Raw genomic sequence first — 14,521 nt, 5'->3', positions numbered from 1 at the left:
CTTGTTGTCAAAGTCCAGTCCCATTTCCTAAAAGACATGACAAACACACACAAGAGGGGAGAGAAATGACAGTGCAGATGGGAAATGCAACTTCTGTCTGGTGTTGACTCTCACTTGCAACCTCACTGCTGGAAACACACAGGCGAGGCACACGGTCTGATCAGCCACCCCGAGCCTGACAAATGAGTACTACCAAGAGACTGTTTACAGCACTGCTTTGAGTTGCCTCTTTGTTCACAGGCTCATATCAGTGTTGCAAAAGATGCAGTCTTGGCCGGCTAAGTCAGATTCTTTTTGAACAGAGAGCAAAAGGAGTGGGATAGGAAAGGGAAGAGGTAAGATAGGGAAGGAAAAAGACACACCGGGGTTGGAGAATGATGACAAAGCTTCACATCTCAGATGGTGTTTGGGATTCAGCCAGAGCCAGTGGAGGTGGTGACATCATCTGGGTCCTCCTCTTTGTCCAGGTCTTGTCAGAATCTCTTGGGATTAGGACGATAAAATCACAACAGTGACAAAGTGGATCTCGGGGTACCAGAAGATGGTGGGGGTGGTAGCCATGAGGCTGAATCTCACTCCTTCCTGTTCTCCTGGTTTTTAGTTAGCCAGCATTCCCTAATTTCCCCCCACCACCACCACCAAAGTCTCTTTTTCTGAGGACCCCAAAAGGGAATGATGGGTGGAATAGCCCATCCCCTCATTATTTTGTCCACCAATTAGGTCTACTTTTCAATATATCAATTTCGGTCCATTGATTTCCGGTCCCACACTTCTCTTTTTTACCAGGCATGATTTTAATGTAGTCCATGGGTTATATGAATGGGCTTTCTTCTTTGGACTAATTTAGTCTTTTGCCTCCCTTTCATTCCTTTCATGTCAACATTTATTGTTACAGGTTATTTTATGAACTTTCACAACTTATAATTGAACTTACCATTAGGATAAAGTTGTAGCTCAGTTATTACAACATGCCACACTCCCCTCCCCACAGACTGGAGATCAACTAGAACCCTGGAGCCCGGATTTTCCTGTGAATCTATTCCCTGCCTAAGATTCAGAAGGTCCCAGACGTATGAGGCGCTGGGCCCTCTTGGTTCCCATTGATTTCAATGAGGGTTGTGACATTCTAAACCTTGGGGAAACGTCCTGAATCCCCCATATTCCTCATTTACATATAATTGTGATATTGCATATAAAACATGCCGTGTGATGTATCAGGGGAATGCTTATGCTTTGCTGAAAGCCATTCTTCCATCTAAATATGTGCATATACATATAAAATTATAAGAACTGTGTTGTACGGTTTTCACAAAAATATGCTGTGAGTCTGGGAAGTGCCCAGATATTAGCTCTCCAGAGACAATGACAAGGGAGGTAACCAATGCCTGGGTCGGGGCTGAAAAGACAAAACCAGCCATTGTCCCACAGAGGAGTTTCAATTCAATGATTCACTCACAGGAGAAAACATCGGGTATTGATTGTTTCACCTTGTGACTCAGCAATGCCCACAAGACATGCCTGGACCTGTGTTCTCCAAGCACATGGACTAAGGGTATAAAACAGAACACAGCGGCCACATGCTTGGCCTTTCTCTTTCCCCCAACTACACTGCAATCAAAAAGGACACTCAGAAGACTGAAGACCCCAACAGAGGGGACTGGCCCAGGTTTCCAGGGTGAAACCTGTGTACTATGAACTGCACTATCCAGTGGGGTGAGAAAAACTGCTTACTCTAGATGTTACCCAATCTAATAGGGTTGAGCGTTTAGACTGCGTGCTTATATTTTATTTTATTTTAGTAATCACTCTGACTTTTTGCCTATTACTTATAATCACTTAAAATCTATCTTTTGTAGTCAATTAATTTGTTTAAATGTTTATCTTTACCAGTAGGTTTGCCTGAAGTGTTTGGTAAATCTGGTAAAAGACTGGTGTATATCCACTTTCCATTCATGCAGTGGTGAACTAATTAATAAACTTGCACTGCTTGTATTCAGCAGTGGAAGATGGTATATTCCTGAAGTACATGGCTGGGAGCTGCGGGGATTTGGCTGGTGTTTTTTTCTGTGTGATTCATGAGTGGCCTGGGAGCACTCAGGCAATCTAGCTGGGTGTGGGGCTCCACTTGCTGTCATGCTGAGTGATGATAGCACCTGGAGGGGTTTGCTGCTTGTCACTAGCAAAGCATTGTGAGAGACAGCCCTCAACTGTAGTCTCTTAACTACAGTGGTCTCACAGTCCCAGGCTGCACCCCGGGGATCCTGTCACAGGGGTTGTGGGTGCTCAGCACCTCACAGGGGCTGGCCCAGCTCAGAGACTCTCAGCCTGAGGAACAGTCATCTACAAAGGAAGGACTGGGAACCTTATTGCTGGGATATTTCCAAACACAGTGGGGATGGCTCTGGAGAACCCCCTGCAGGGAATGTGCTGTCCAGACCCAGTGCAAGGGGCTCAAGGGGGCTGTGTTAGGAAATCAAGTCTTATTTGGGGGAGATTTGCCCTCCATTTTTGCCCCTTCTTGGACAGAAAGGGGAAGCCACTAAGGAAACACTAAATGATACTTGCTCTAAATGATGGACACTGAACAGTGCATGTTCAGAGTCGCTGAGTCTCCCTCCTCTTTCCTCTCCAAGAGCAGCACAGGCTAGAGGGGAGCTATATGGGAGGGCGTTATACTGCCGAGCCAGCAGAGCAGGGGGCAGATACTGGGTACTCGACAGTGGCTGTGAAAGCAAATATTGTCTTATTGCCAAGGGACAGAAACACTCAGGCCCTGAACCTATCGACTCGGAGGGAGGGAAGCAGGGAGAAGGGAAAAAAGAAAGGAAAGAAGAAGAGAGAGGCGGGAGGGAGCAAAGGGAAGAAAGACAGAAGGAGAAACCCAAAACACCACTAGTGATTCAAAGGGGCAGAATCCTAGGTGGGAAACTTTCCTACCATTTTAATGTAGTGATATGTGGGCCGAGAGTTCAGCCGGTGATAGTTGGTTCAGATTGAACAGTGAGATGAAACTCTAACCTCCCAAATAGGGAAGCTCAATTTTCTATGAAAAGCAATTAGTAAGAAAGGAGAAAACTCCAAAGTGGCTCCTCCCTATCGATCAGGTGTGTGACCCTGACACCTCTCTAAGGCCTCCAAGGAGACCTCGAAAAGGAGACTTGCTAGGGAAAGCCTCAGGGGTCTCAGAGATTGCAAATGGCCTCCCTCCCCTGCATGTCTGATGTCAGGAGCTCCATGAGGTCACAGCATCCCCACCATCTTTTCCCAATAGGCTAAAGGACTGAGAAAGGCCTCTGTGATGTCATCACCATACCACACCTCCTGCACAGGACTGTGATCCTGTCTCTGACCATCCTGGATGTTTGAGCTGGTCTTCTATAGTCCTTGAGTACCCCACTCGCTCAATGGTGATTCTCAGGATCAAGCAGATTACCCAGTATTATAGTAGAGGGTGCTCCCCATGGCACACTGAGTTAGTTGTTCAGACCGTGTTCAGACCTCAGGCACCACATACCTACTGCCCCCTACAGAGCAGGAAAAGAGCTCTCAGCCCAGCTCTCATATGGGGTCAAAACACAGGGAATGCACATGTTTAGGAGTCATGTCAGTCATGTGGTGGGAGCCACCCACTTAAAAATCCACTCAAATACTTGGTAACATAGACAGGTTCCAAATCTCTGAATCTCAGTTCCTCACCCCGTCAGATGGGGATAATAAATAACCTTGATTATCTCCATTTTACTGTTAGGGAAACCGACATAGAGGGAGGTGGAGTGACTTGGACATGGCTGTTAGAGGGCTTATTCCTTCACCCACTCACTTCCCTGGTCCTTCTCGCATGAACAGAGAGCAACAATACCCGAAGTCCAAAGGTGCAAACAATTCGATGTTTATTGGGGTGAACTTCCAGTGATCATGATTCCAGTTTCCTTCCTCAGTGTCTCCTTCCCAACTCTGACACCACAGAGCCTTGCCTGTGTCCCTGTTCCCATTTCCCCCCACCTTAGCAAAACATGATTCCAGTCCCCCCACCCCCATTCCCTGTTCCCATTCCCCCCCCTTACTTCCTGATTGACTGCAGATTATATAGTAAAACTTGAGTTCTTCTTAGCTATACCTTAACCAATCATTTTACTGAAATTTAACTAACAAATCCTAACATATTGTAACATAATTATTTAACCAATTATATCCCACCACCTTCATTGGTTTACACCCAACAAAATTAATTATACAGCAGACAGAAACAGTCACAGAACCAGACAGAGATTATACAAACAAACAATAGGGAAGTGGAGACTACAGTGATAGAACAATACAGAAATGAGGATTTCACATCCCAGCTATTGATAAGTGAGTTCTTGCCAGACAGGATGCTATCAAACTAAGTTTCCTTTTACATCTTCTAGGCTCTTCCTTTTCTCTGGAGGTGATAGGAATATTAGGACAGGATTGTATTCCTAACAGCCCGATAGCACCTTATTTCCATGTGACTAGTTTGGCATGTGAGGATGTGACCATTCACTTCCCAGCTTATGGCTGTCTCTGCTGCTTAGCCAAAGGCCTTACTTAGCCTAAGAGCAGGACCTCAGACTGTCACAGTAAGAGAAGGCCCTTACACTGGCAGACAGTGATTTTGATTCTTTCTTTTATACCTCTATAACTAGCTAAGTGATAAGAATACACCTAAATTCTTAAAGTACAAGCCTTTGCAGACAGGCCTGAATATCTATATCCTAACACTCCACCCCTTTTTTCCCCTTTTTCTTTTGGGATCCTCCTGCCCAGGTATCCCTGGAAAAGCATAGGACATATGGTGACACATTTCCTGATAGGGCCAGTCATCAAGGTGGAAGGTGTCGATATTCCATTTGTCCCACTGCCCCTTGTGTAGTATAGTGCCCTGCACCTTCTCTCGTACGGTCATACCACACCTGGTCCAATTAGTGTTCCAGACTTCCCATTATAGTGGTCCCAAGAAGGTTGGGTCTGGGTTGTCTAGTACACTGCGGGGTGGGGAGGGCTTACCACATTACTTATAGGTTATCTCCATATGCAGCGTAACAAGTACAGTTAACAATACACAATACACAGCAACACCGAGTCCTAACCAATGCAGTATGGTCCAACATCCGAGCCACCACCAAAACGCTGCTTCTCCTCCTTTGCTAGGGTTAAACTTTTGTCAGCGCCATCCTGCAGTGTGTATTGTAAGTGTGTCCAACGGTTGGCGCTTGCAGCAAGCTGCCCCTGCAGGTTTTGCGTGCTTTTGTCCATATCATAGGTCCATTGAATGTCCACAGATAAATGGGTTATTGTCCAAACCAACTTAACCACTTGGTATGGAATCAGGCAGTATGCCCCGGTTTGATTATTCACAGCAATAAGATTTACAGATCCATTTGTGCACCAAAGTCCAGATAGAAGCATATAGATGTGTGTAGTTTGGTTATGGGCTGGTGTAATTGTGCCCCCAGTAATATGTACATTTCCAGCAAAACACCTCATACACAGTACACCCAATTGTCCACCCCTTGCCATAGGCCATTGATCCTGCTCCTCCATAGTCATAGGAGAGGGGCACATCCAAACATCTTCTCTGGATTTACACCATTTTACACACCCCTACATTGATTCCCAGTGAGTTCCTCCCCTTCTCATTATTCCGATAGGGCTTGTGGGGACCACCTTAGTTGCCATTCCATTTCCAGGTACCATGGTAGCTATTACACAGGTGCTGGCCTTCTGGTTGAGCATTTTGCATTCCCATACACATCTCCCCCCCACCCCCCAGGTTAGCCTTTTGAAGCCATCCCCCACCCATGACATGAGGTTTTCTGTTCATTGAAACACAATGATGCTAGCAACAAGACAAACACCACAGACAAACAACACAAAACAACACAGATCCATGGTATTATGGGTTATTTTTCCGCTGGTGCCAGCTTGCTTGTAGAGTGTTTGAAAAACAGAAGAAACAATTTCCACCTCCCTGGTGGGGACAGATTATTGCTTAATAATAATATCACTTCCTTTTATAAATGTCCTTGCTAATTGCAGGAAAAACAGAAGAATTACCTCCAGGCGGTCCTTATTTTGTTCTATAGTCAGACTAGTCAATTACCCCATCCACTGGTCATTTATGAAATTCATGAGGTGGTGTGCCTCAGTTTCCCCTCTTGTACAACAGACCAGGTTTGCAATAGTTTCTCTGCTGTACCAAGCTTTAAGTTTATTCTCAGGTAGTAGCTGAGAGACAGCTTCAGATTTTTGCTCTGTACACACACACACACACCCAAAAAGGCAGTAAAACATTTGTTTTCATGGTTGCCCATGGATTTTTTTACTCCAAAAAATTCCAGTGGAATACAGCAGACCTCTGTCATACTTTGTCCCCAAAAAACCCCAAAACATTTCACATAAGTATCCAAAGTACCCTCCATTAAAACTTCAGAAAAATAAAAGTGTGGAAAGGTGGGAGGAGAGCTGGGGGAAGAGGTGGAAAGAAACCAATTAAGCCTGTTAGGTCAGTTTAAAGTACAGGCTACCAGCAGCAAATTAAGTAAACTGAGAAAAGGAAGAAGGAAAAGAAGAAAAGGATATAGTTAGCTCTGAACCAAGCATAGGCTTCCTGGGTTGAAACAATTGGGAACCCATACCCCCAGGTTTTCATCCTGGCTCTGGGAGAATAGTGGGGGTTGTTACCGGCTCCTGCAAACCCTGCCACTTTTCACTTTCAAACTTTTTTTCCCCCTCCACTCTCCCAGGACCAAGTCCCAGCTCCTCTTTCTAAAGGTGGTCTGTTAACTCTGCTTTTGACTTTAAACCCTGTTGTGCCAAATTATTTTTAACCATCCCAAAATAATTTACAACCCTTCAGCAGCCCTTGCTGAAGCAGCACCAAACTTGAAAGATTACAAACATAGAATCATAGAATATCAGAATTGGAAGGGACCTCAGGAAGTCATCTAGTCCAACCCCCTGCTCAAAGCAGGACCAATTCCCAACTAAATCATCCCAGCCAGGGCTTTGTCAAGCCTGACCGTAAAAAACTCTAAGGAAGGAGAATCCACCACCTCCCTAGATGTTTTTCCTAATATCCAACCTAAACCTCCCCCACTGCAACTTGAGACCATTACTCCTTGTTCTGTCATCTGGTACCTCTGAGAACAGTCTACATCCATCCTCTTTGGAACCCCCTTTCAGGTAGTTGAAAGCAGCTATCAAATCCCCCCTCATTCTTCTCTTCTGCAGACTAAACAATCCCAGTTCCCTCAGCCTCTCCTTATAAGTCATGTGCATCATTTTTGTTGCCCTCTGCTGGACTCTTTCCAATTTTTCCACATCCTTCTTGTAGTGTGGGGCCCAAAACTGGACACAGTACTCCAGATGAGGCCTCACCAATGTTGAATAGAGGGGAACGATCACGTCCCTCGATCTGCTGGCAATGCCCCTACTTATACAGCCCAAAATGCTGTTAGCCTTCTTGGCAACAAGGGCACACTGTTGACTCATATCCAGTTTCTCGTCCACCATAACCACTAGGTCCTTTTCTGCAGAACTGCTGCCTAGCCATTCGGTCCCTAGTCTGTAATAGTGAATGGGATTCTTCCATCCTAAGTGCAGGACTCTGCACTTGTCCTTGTTGAACCTCATCAGGTTTCTTTTGGACCAATCCTCTAATTTGTCTAGGTCCCTCTGTATCCTATCCATACCCTCCAGCTTATCTACCACTCCTCCCAGTTTAGTGTCATCTGCAACTTGCTAAGGGTGCAGTCCACGCCATCCTCCAGATCATTAATGAAGATATTGAACAAAACCGGCCCCAGGACTGACCCTTGGGGCACTCTACTTGAAACCAGCTGCCAACTAGACATGGAGCCATTGATCACTACCTGTTGAGCCCGATGATCTAGCCAGCTTTCTATCCACCTTATAGGCCATTCATCCAGCCCATACTTCTTTACCTTGCCGGCAAGAATACTGTGGGAGACCATATCAAAAGCTTTGCTAAAGTCAAGGAATAACACATCCACTGCTTTCCCCTCATCCACAGACCCAGTTGTCTCATCATAGAAGGCAATTAGGTTAGTCAGGCATGACTTGCCCTTGGTGAATCCATGCTGACTGTTCCTGATCACTTTCCTCTCCTCTAAGTGCTTCAGAATTGATTCCTTGAGGACCTGCTCCATGATTTTTCCAGGGACTGAGGTGAGGCTGACTGGCCTGTGGTTCCCCGGATCCTCCTTCTTCCCTTTTTAAAAGATGGGCACTACATTAGCCTTTTTCCAGTCATCCGGGACCTCCCCCGATCACCATGAGTTTTCAAAGATAATGAACAATGGCTCTGCAATCATATCCGCCAACTCCTTTAGCACCCTCGGATGCAGTGCATCTGGCCCCATGGACTTGTACTTGTCCAGTTTTTCTAAATAGTCCCGAACCACTTCTTTCTCCACAGAGGGCTGGTCACCTCCTCCCCATACTGTGCTGCCTAGTGCAGCAGTCTGGGAGCTGACCTTGTTTGTGAAGACAGAGGCAAAAAAAGCATTGAGTACATTAGCTTTTTCCACATCCTCTGTCACTAGGTTGCTTCCCTCATTCAATAAGGGGTCCACACTTCCCTTGACTTTCTTCTTGTTGCTAACATACCTGAAGAAACCCTTCTTGTTACTCTTAAAATCTCTTGCTAGCTGCAACTCCAAGTGTGATTTGGCCTTCCTGATTTCACTCCTGCATGCCTGAGCAATATTTTTATACTCCTCCCTGGTCATTTGTCCAATCTTCCACTTCTTGTAAGCTTCTTTTTTGCGTTTAAGATCAGCAAGGGTGCAGTCCACGCCATCCTCCAGATCATTAATGAAGATATTGAACAAAACCGGCCCCAGGACTGACCCTTGGGGCACTCTACTTGAAACCAGCTGCCAACTAGACATGGAGCCATTGATCACTACCTGTTGAGCCCGATGATCTAGCCAGCTTTCTATCCACCTTATAGGCCATTCATCCAGCCCATACTTCTTTACCTTGCCGGCAAGAATACTGTGGGAGACCATATCAAAGACCACTGTTTAGCCAAGCTGGTCGCCTGCCATATTTACTATTCTTTCTACAGATCAGGATGTTTTTTTCCTGCAACTTCAATAAGGATTCTTTAAAATACAGCCAGCTCTCCTGGACTCCTTTCCCCCTCATGTTATTCTCCCAGGGGATCCTGCCCATCAGTTCCCTGAGGAAGTCAAAGTCTGCTTTTCTGAAGTCCAGGGTCCGTATTCTGCTGCTCTCCTTTCTTCCTTGTGTCAGGATCCTGAACGCAACCATCTCATGGTCACTGCCTCCCAGGTTCCCATTCACTTTTGCTTCCCCTACTAATTCTTCCCGGTTTGTGAGCAGCAGGTCTAGAAGAACTCTGCTCCTAGTTGGTTCCTCCAGCACTTGCACCAGGAAATTGTCCCCTACACTTTCCAAAAACTTCCTGGACTGTCTGTGCCCCGCTGTATTGCTCTCCCAGCAGATAACAGGGTGATTAAAGTCTCCCATGAGAACCAGGGCCTACGATCTAGTAACTTATGTTAGTTGCCGGAAGAAAGCCTCGTCCACCTCATCCCCCTGGTCTGGTGGTCTATAGCAGACTCCCACCACGACATCACCCTTGTTGCTCATACTTCTAAACTTAATACAGAGATTCTCAGGTTTTTCTGCAGTTTCATACTGGAGCTCTGAGCAGTCATATTCCTCTCTTACATACAATGCAACTCCCCCACCTTTTCTGTCCTGCCTGTCCTTCCTGAACAGTTTATATCCATCCACGACAGTACTCTAGTCATGTGAGTTATCCCAATCCCTCTGTTATTCCAATCACATCATAGTTCCTTGACTGTGCCAGGACTTCCAGTTCTCCCTGCTTATTTCCCAGATTCTTGCATTTGTGTATAGGTACTTAAGATAACTCGCTGATTGACCTGCTTTCTCAGTTTGAGACAGGAGTCCTCCCCTCTTGCACTCTCCTGCTCGTGCTTCCTCCCGGTATCCCACTTCCCCACTTACCTCAGGGCTTTGGTCTCCTTCCCCCAGTGAACCTAGTTTAAAGCCCTCCTCACTAGGTTAGCCAGCCTGCTTGCGAAGATGCTCTTCCCTCTCTTCATTAGGTGGAGCCCGTCTCTGCCTAGCACTCCTCCTTCTTGGAACACCATCCCATGGTCAAAGAATCCAAAGCCTTCTCTCCGACACCACCTGTGTAGTCATTAATTGACTTCCACAATTCGACGGTCTCTACCCAGGCCTTTTCCCTGCACAGGGAGGATGGACAAGAACACCACTTGCGCCTCAAACTCCTTTATCCTTCTTCCCAGAGCCACGTAGTCTGTAGTGATCTGCTCAAGATCATTCTTGGCAGTATCATTGGTGCCCACATGGAGAAGCAGGAAGGGATAGCAATCCGAGGGCTTGATGAGTCTCGGCAGTCTCTCCATCACATCGTGAATCCTAGCTCCTGGCAAGCAGCAGACCTCTCGGTTTTCTCGGTCGAGGCGGCAGATAGATGACTCAGTCCCCCTGAGGAGGGAGTCCCCGACCACCACCAACTGCCTCCTTCTCTTGGAAGTGGTGGTCATGAAACCCCCATCCCTAGGACAGTGCATCGCATGCCTTCCAATCGATGGAGTCTCCTTCTGCTCCCTTCCCTCAGATGTATCATCTAGTCCACTCTCTGCATTAGTACCTGTGGAGAGAACATGAAAACGGTTGCTCACCTGTATCTCCATTGCTGGTACATGGACGCTCCTCTTTCTTCTTCTGGAGGTCACATGCTGCCAAATTTCTTCAGCATCCCTCAGTCTCCTCTGCACAGCCTGCTCCGATTCTTCAGAACGTTGTGCCCGTAGAAGCATATCCTGACGTCTGTCCAGGAAATCTTTATTTTCTCTTATGCAACGAAGGGTCGATACTTGTTTCTCCAGACCTCGAACCTTCTCTTCCAATATGGAGACCAGCTTGCACTTTGTACAGACAAAGTCGTTTCTGTCCTGTGGAAGAAAGACAAACATGGCACAACCTGTGCAGGTTACAAAAGCTGAACGCTCACCTTCCATAATTTCTTCCTTCTAAGAGCTTCCTCAGCTGTTGCAGCAACTCACAGAAGCCCGCAAGATGAAAGCCTCAGTGGGCTCTCCCCAGGCGAACTCCCTCTGTTAGCCTCCGCTGTTCGCCGCTCAGCTGGTTCGCGGCTGACTGCCTTTTTATAACAGTCAGGCCCACTCAAGGCCCACCTGGAACAAAGCACTCCCAATTCACACTTTTCAAACAAACAATCAAGCACACGGTCAAACTGACAAACTGTCCCCGCAACAGACACTCAGATACTCACCAACACAGCCCCCCAATGCAGCACTTAGTGTACCTCCTCTCGGACAGATTCCAGGCAAACTCCCTCTGTTAGCCTCCGCTGTTCGCCGCTTACTGGCAGCTTCACATAATGCTGCCCTTACTTCTAACCTCTCACAAGTGGAATGAAGTGCCTCCTTTCCCTGGAAGGCATTTAGTTCCAATGGGCAGGGACCTTCTTCCACTACCCATATACCAAAGGAGGGTGGGCTCCTCAGCCACCCCCCATCCCTCTGGGTCCCCTAACACTTCCTCCATTTCCTTTTTAATCTCATCCCAGGCTGACCCCTGCACTTGGTATGGGCCCTGGTTCTTCCTTATCCATTTATCCAAAAAATCCTTTACCCTGGCTTGCCAGAACCCGCAACTACCATCAGGAGAGTTTGCTCTACCCCCTCCAAGCAGCTGCGTGGACTGTTGGGGAGGGGGACTTACAGGCTGCCACTCACCTATCCGATGCAATGCATCCGAATCACGGCACCAAGATGTTAGAGGGCTTATTCCTTCACCTGCTCACTTCCCTGGTCCTTCTCGCATGAACAGAGAGCAACAATACCCGAAGTCCAAAGGTGCAAACAATTAGATGTGATCTAGCTATGTTGTCTCACAACAGAGATTCATATTTGACTTTCAAAACTTATAAGTGACCATTATGGGGGGAGGGATAGCTCAGTGGTTTGAGCATTGGCCTGCTAAACCCAGGGTTGTGAGTTCAATCCTTGAAGGGGCCACTTAGGGATCTAGGGCAAAATCAGTACTTGGTCCTGCTAGTGAAGGCAGGGGGCTGGACTTGATGACCTTTCAAGGTCCCTTCCAGTTCTAGGAGATACGGTATCTCCACTAATTCTTAATTATGATCATCTCATCTGACTTCCTGAATAACACAGATTTCACACAGTAATTCCTACATCAAGCCCATAGTTTTGGTTGAACTAAAGGGTATCTTTTAGAAAGAGAACCAGGACAGATAGTTCCAATTTTTTCTCTGGACCCAACTCCCACAGGATCACAAAACCACCTGAAGCCTCTTTCTATTCCACTTGAAAGTGAGCTTCTTAAATCTGCCTTCAGTAGAATAAGCTCACAGCATGTCATAAAATAAAACTGCAAATAAACCCCCATTACCCTCCATAAGAATCCATATGCACTTTTTCCCCAGGGGGAACGATGGAGAACGACCCACATGTGATGAAAGAAAATCATGTCACTTCCTGCATCTCTATACAATGCTCTGATGCCACAGTGATGGGCATAGTATCAGAATTTGTAGGGCAGAGAAGAGATTAGGGGCCTCTTGTCACTGTCTTATCGTGTGTGTGTGTGCTCATTCAGGTACCTGTAAATAACCTCCCATTTATCCCCCTGGATTTCTGAGGAAAGTCTGGATTGGGGGTTAGGGCCCTCTCTGGAGTTAGGAATATTTTGTTGCTGGGTTTCTCACTGTTACCACACCCCTGATAGAACATTCACTTTCGGTGCAGTGCCCATCCTGGAGCCAGCGATACCTGAGAAGTGACACTTTAACATTATTACTTTTTGGTGATTCTGTCTCCATATCTCTCCCTGCTGGTCCCCATGGAGCCACCCAACAGACCTCATGAGAGAAACATCAGCCCTGGAACAGATCTTCAAAAAAGGTTTAATAAGAAAAAGCAAAAATTCACAATGAAGAAATGTTAGGAACAAAAAAGCAGAGAAGTTCTGATCAATGGGAAATTAGAGGGGAAATCATAGCCCCTGTCTCAGTCACACTTATTTCTTGCATTTAAACAAAACTGAACTAAAAAAGCTGATTGAAGTAATTCCCAGGCAGGGATTTTCTCCGATGCCCCCATGGGTCAATGAGCATTTCGGACAGGAAGAGTCTAACCATACAGCATTTACATTCTCACAGGATATTTGATCTGAACTCAGTCATTCTTATATTGATGTCCCAGAGACGCCATCACCAACGTCATCATAACCCGGGTCACGAGGAGGTGGGGACAGGACGTCACTCTCAGCCCCAGAGGCCCCTTCACTTCTTAGTGAGTGCAGACGCCATCCTGAAAATAGCAAGGAGGTCACATTACAGTCAATGTATTCATTCTCCACCCACGTGCACTCACATAATGGATGGGCAACATACAGTATGGGCTGTGAATCAGCCCCTGCCCCCAGTTCCTCTGAGTGGGCATCTGACAAGTTTAATCCATTATCTCTCTCTGTTCTTCAAAGAAAACATGTGGGAGCAGATTCTCTCTGTTCTGATGTAATCCACACACCTTCTGGGTGTGGTGTTCTATCCCAGCTAGTGGCACCGAGGACACTTAGAAAGAGAGTTAAATGAGTCTGCTCTACAGCCTTAGCTACCAGCCAGCTTGCTTTTAGCTCACACAGTAGAGGCTCATGCACTAACCTCCAGAGGGCCCAGGTTCAATCCTGCCTGCTGAAAATCGCGTTCTGTCGGCGTTACACTGAGAGCTCCCTGGTGCAGAAGTGTGGGGATGGCAGTGAGCTGGTGACAACTCTCTGATAGGCCACTAGGGGCTGCTGTAACTCCTGACAGCTAATATAGTCCCTAAGGGACCACATGCCAGCAGAGACCTGGTGGCTGGAGCAGGGTGGGGACCCTAGCGCATGGGACTTGCCTGGACATCACAGATCTCACCTGCCCACACAATGCTCATTCACATGTTATTCCCAGCAAGACCAAAGAAATGCACATTTCATCCCAACCCAGTTTCCCCTGAGGTGCAAAGTGGGAGCTCAGCCCTGGACCCCAGCTCTGATCCTATGCTAACAGGGACATTTACATATTGAAGAGAGTGATTGCAAACCTGATGCCAGGCCACTAACTAACCGCACTCGAGGGACCTGCTCTTCCCATTACCATGCAGGACACTGACACCTGGTTTGGGGAAAGGCACTTTGGCCCCGATCCTGCCAATGGACCCATGTAAATTTGATGATTTGGACAATCCCACTGAGGTCAGCGAGACTATTCATGTGAGTAGAGTGACAAATGGGATCTAGTATTTGTAGGATCAGGGACCTTAATAGGAAATCTCTCTTTCTTGGTTTAAGTCCATTTAACTCCGTTTAGTAGAGGTCTGGGTGGGGATATAGCTGGTAGTTTACCAATAACTGTATATTAGTG

General features: G+C 46.7%; 2 protein-coding genes across 2 annotated transcripts in view; one reads left to right on the top strand and one right to left on the bottom strand.

Annotated features, from left to right (window-relative positions):
* LOC135873059 (alpha-2-macroglobulin-like) overlaps positions 1-14,521 on the top strand; it is a 1,316,454-nt gene that overhangs the window by 179,761 nt on the left and 1,122,172 nt on the right. The gene's annotated exons all lie outside the window — the stretch shown is intronic.
* LOC135891080 (antigen WC1.1-like) overlaps positions 1-14,521 on the bottom strand; it is an 85,995-nt gene that overhangs the window by 55,254 nt on the left and 16,220 nt on the right. The window lies entirely within an intron of this gene.

This window comes from Emys orbicularis, chromosome 1, assembly GCF_028017835.1.
Source record: "Emys orbicularis isolate rEmyOrb1 chromosome 1, rEmyOrb1.hap1, whole genome shotgun sequence".
In the NCBI taxonomy this organism is placed as follows: Eukaryota; Metazoa; Chordata; order Testudines; family Emydidae; genus Emys; species Emys orbicularis.
Note: the sequence above shows the minus strand (reverse complement) of the source record. Positions and strands in the feature narration are given on the sequence as shown.